Consider the following 5,000-nt stretch of genomic DNA (forward strand, 5'->3'; position numbering starts at 1 on the left):
GACTTGACCCTCAACCCTACTGTACCTAATAACCTTGCTCTTATTCACATTTACTCTTAACTTTCTTCTTCCACACACTTTACCAAACTCAGTCACCAGCTTCTGCAGTTTCTCACATGAATCAGCCACCAGCGCTGTATCATGTACAGAGCATCAGATTGGGGAAGAGCAGTGTGGTTTCAGAAGTGGTAGAGGATGTGTGGATCAGGTGTTTGCTTTGAAGAATGTATGTGAGAAATAATTAGAAAAGCAAATGGATTTGTATGTAGCATTTATGGATCTGGAGAAGGCATATGATAGAGTTGATAGAGATGCTCTGTGGAAGGTATTAAGAATATATGATGTGGGAGGAAAGTTGTTAGAAGCAGTGAAAAGTTTTTATCGAGGATGTAAGGCATGTGTACGTGTAGGAAGAGAGGAAAGTGATTGGTTCTCAGTGAATGTAGGTTTGCGGCAGGGGTGTGTGATGTCTCCATGGTTGTTTAATTTGTTTATGGATGGGGTTGTTAGGGAGGTGAATGCAAGAGTTTTGGAAAGAGGGGCAAGTATGAAGTGTGTTGGGGATGAGAGAGCTTGGGAAGTGAGTCAGTTGTTGTTCGCTGATATATATATATATATATATATATATATATATATATATATATATATATATATATATATATATATATATATCCACTTGTTGCATCTAGTGGGTAAAAAGCCCGTACGACCTGAAATCTGTGTCATGTATTGTACTGAAATGGCTCTTATGAGCTGTATAACATGCTGTGTCACATTGCCCCCACTAAGGGGGGTAGGAAGGGGGGGAGGGTGAGGGGGGGGATGTTTGACCCCAAAAAAAAGGAAGAAAAAAAGTCTCCCCCTTTTTTTTTTTTGTTGACACGAATCTCGTTTTCTACTTCTGCTTCAGTAGCAGGTCCTCTTCTTCTTCCCTTTCCCCTTCCTCCCTTCCCTTCCTTCCTTCCTTCCTTCCTTCTACCCCAGAGAGTGGCGATTTCCCTCCCCCCCAGGGACACCAAGTGTTCTTTGGGGGTAACTCCCACTCTCTCTCCTCTTTCCCCCCCCCCACAGGGATTACTCGGTCTTTCATTGCGTCTCGAGAAGCGTACCTGGTCTGTGGCACCCCCGGAGACGCACATATATGGTCTGTGGCACCCCCGGAGACGCACACATCTGGTCTGTGGCACCCCCGGAGACGCACGCATCTGGTCTGTGGCACCCCCGGAGACGCACGCATCTGGTCTGTGGCACCCCCGGAGACGCACACAAGTAGTCTGTGGCACCCCCGGAGACGCACACGTCTGGTCTGTGGCACCCCCGGAGACGCACACATCTGGTCTGTGGCACCCCCGGAGACGCACGCATCTGGTCTGTGGCACCCCCGGAGACGCACGCATCTGGTCTGTGGCACCCCCGGAGACGCACACATGTGGTCTGTGGCACCCCCGGAGACGCACACGTCTGGTCTGTGGCACCCCCAGAGACGCACACACCTGGTCTGTGGCACCCCCGGAGACGCACACGTCTGGTCTGTGGCACCCCCGGAGACGCACACATCTGGTCTGTGGCACCCCCGGAGACGCACACATCTGGTCTGTGGTACCCCCGGAGATGCACACATCTGGTCTATGGCACCCCCGGAGACGCACACGTCTGGTCTGTGGCACCGCCGGAGACGCACACATCTGGTCTGTGGCACCCCCGGAGACGCACGCATCTGGTCTGTGGCACCCCCGGAGACGCACGCATCTGGTCTGTGGCACCCCCGGAGACGCACACATGTGGTCTGTGGCACCCCCGGAGACGCACGCATCTGGTCTGTGGCACCCCCGGAGACGCACACATGTGGTCTGTGGCACCCCCGGAGAAGCACACGTCTGGTCTGTGGCACCCACGGAGAAGCACACGTCTGGTCTGTGGCACCCCGGAGACGCACACGTCTGGTCTGTGGCACCCCCGGAGACGCGCCTCTTCTGTGGCACCCCCCCCCAGAGACATCGTAGGCCTCTCTTGTGTGACACAGAAAAGACGCAGGCACCTGGTGTGTGGCACCCCTTTGACACACAGCCGAGGGGGGGGGGGGGGGCATAGCACGACACAGAAGAGCACACGGAGGCCAAAGATTCCGTGACACAGACACACCTGAAGCCATACAGACACAGGCTTGCCAAGGGGCACAGACGGAGCGAGACGGACACAGACAGAGAAAAGCAGACGCACGTGTACACAGAAGCGTTCACAGTGTTCCACAGAAATGTCACATAGACACACACACACACACACACACACACACAGACTACTAAAAAATGCTTTTTTGGTACAGACGAAGCTACTGAACAGACATACAGACATAGAAATGACGTAATTAGATTCAGGTACGCTGTACCACAGACACAGACACACAGACAGACACAGATATTATGTGCCACAGACAGACAGATAGACAGACACAGATATTACGTGCCACAGACAGACAGACACAGATATTACATGCCACAGACAGACAGAGACACAGAGATGATATGAGGCATAGAAGAAGACGCAGCGTTTTTATTACAGCAGTGAGGAAACTGGGCACAGACGCCCCACGGGGGAGGTAAAGAGAGGCGATGGGGAGAGAAGGAGACGTGATTGGGGAGATGAGAGGGGTGATGGGGAGAGAAGGAGACGTGATTGGGGAGATGAGAGGGGTGATGGAGAGGGAAGGAGACGTGATTGGGGAGATAAAGATGGGGGTGATGGGGAGGGAAGGAGACGTGATTGGGGAGATGAGAGGGGTGATGGGGAGGGAAAGAGACGTGATTGGGGAGATAAAGATGGGGGTGATGGGGAGTGGAAGGAGGCCCCCTGATTTGAGAGAGAGAGAGAGAGAGAGAGAGAGAGAGAGAGAGAGAGAGAGAGAGAGAGAGAGAGAGAGAGAGGTGGGAGTGATGGTGGGGAGATGGGCGAGGGAAAGGGGGGAGAGGAGGCGTGTGTTGTCACCCCGGGGAGAGGGGAGAGAGAGGGGGGGAGAGCAGGTTATCACCCCCAACCATCTATCAGAAAAGCACACAAATATCTATCTATTTTTTCCAGCTTGGCGTAGACGTCTTGGGGGCGTCGTCTGGCGCACGGCCGAGCACCACGTCTTCCCTCCCAGGGGCCAATCACAGCCCGAGAAACTGGGAGAGGTGCGTTCTCATTGGTCCAGCCTGGTCGCCGGCCGTGACCCTCGTCCGTGCCCGAAGATCACACAGGTAAGGATTTCAATGCCGTTTTCTTTGTGTGTTTTTTTTTTTTTTTTTGTTAGTCTTCTGTTTTTTTTTTTATTTGGGCCACAATAAAGAAAATGGGAGCCACTCTAAGACGGAGAGGAGAGAGACATGATGATTCGTTCATTTGAGATACGACCCTTGAGAACACGACGGTATACGACCCTGAGCACACGACGGTATACGACCCTGAGCACACGACGGTATACGACCCTTGAACACACGACGGTATACGACCCTTGAGCACACGACGGTATACGACCCTTGAACACACGACGGTATACGACCCTTGAGCACACGACGGTATACGACCCTTGAGCACACGACGGTATACGACCCTTGAACACACGACGGTATACGACCCTTGAGCACACGACGGTATACGACCCTTGAGCACACGACGGTATACGACCCTTGAGCACACGACGGTATACGACCCTTGAGCACACGACAGTATACGACCCTTGAGCACACGACGGTATACGACCCTTGAGCACACGACGGTATACGACCCTTGAACACACGACGGTATACGACCCTTGAGCACACGACGGTATACGACCCTTGAGCACACGACGGTATACGACCCTTGAGCACACGACGGTATACGACCCTTGAGCACACGACGGTATACGACCCCTTGAGCACACGACGGTACGACCCTTGAGAACACGACGGTACGACCCTTGAGCACACGACGGTATACGATCCTTCAGCACACGACGGTATACGACCCACCGTTGAGTACACGACGGTACGACCCTTGAGCACGACGGTATACGACCCTTGAGCACACGACGGTATACGACCCCTTGAACACACGACGGTATACGACCCTTGAACACGACGGTATACGACCCTTGAGCACACGACGGTATACGACCCTTGAGCACACAACGGTATACGACCCTTGAGCACACGACGGTATACGACCCTTGAACACGACGGTATACGACCCTTGAGCACGACGGTATACGACCCTTGAGCACGACGGTATACGACCCTTGAACACGACGGTACGACCCTTGAGTACACGACGGTACAGCCCATGAGCACACGACGGTACGACCCTTGAGCACACGACGGTATACGACCCTTGAGCACACGACGGTACGATCCCTTGAGCACACGACGGTATACGACCCTTGAGCACACGACGGTACGATCCCTTGAGCACCCCAAGCCCCACCTGATCCTTAGATTGGATCTCTCGTCACTCATCCTCTCCAAACGCCCACACCATTCCCAAGCACACCATTCCCAATCACACCATTCCCAATCACACCATTCCCAACCATACCATTCCCAAGCACACCATTCCCAACCACACCATTCCCAACCACACCATTCCCAAGCACACCATTCCCAAGCACACCATTCCCAACCACACCATTCCCAACCACACCATTCCCAACCACACCATTCCCAAGCACACCATTCCCAACCACACCATTCCCAACCACACCATTCCCAACCACACCATTCCCAAGCACACCATTCCCAAGCACACCATTCCCAAGCACACCATTCCCAACCACACCATTCCCAATCACACCATTCCCAATCACACCATTCCCAACCACACCATTCCCAAGCACACCATTCCCAATCACACCATTCCCAACCACACCATTCCCAAGCACACCATTCCCAATCACACCATTCCCAACCACACCATTCCCAACCACACCATTCCCAACCACACCATTCCCAACCACACCATTCCCAACCACACCATTCCCAAGCACA

The 5,000-nt window shown here is 53.3% G+C and overlaps 1 protein-coding gene across 2 annotated transcripts in view; it reads left to right on the top strand.

Annotated features, from left to right (window-relative positions):
* LOC139759005 (tyrosine-protein phosphatase non-receptor type 13-like) overlaps positions 1-5,000 on the top strand; it is a 260,354-nt gene that overhangs the window by 59,362 nt on the left and 195,992 nt on the right. For both annotated transcript variants that reach the window (XM_071680887.1, XM_071680888.1), the window contains exon 2: positions 3,076-3,236. The gene's annotated coding sequence lies outside the window, so the exon portion shown is untranslated. The remainder of the gene's footprint in view (positions 1-3,075; positions 3,237-5,000) is intronic.

This window comes from Panulirus ornatus, chromosome 32, assembly GCF_036320965.1.
Source record: "Panulirus ornatus isolate Po-2019 chromosome 32, ASM3632096v1, whole genome shotgun sequence".
Taxonomy (NCBI): Eukaryota; Metazoa; Arthropoda; class Malacostraca; order Decapoda; family Palinuridae; genus Panulirus; species Panulirus ornatus.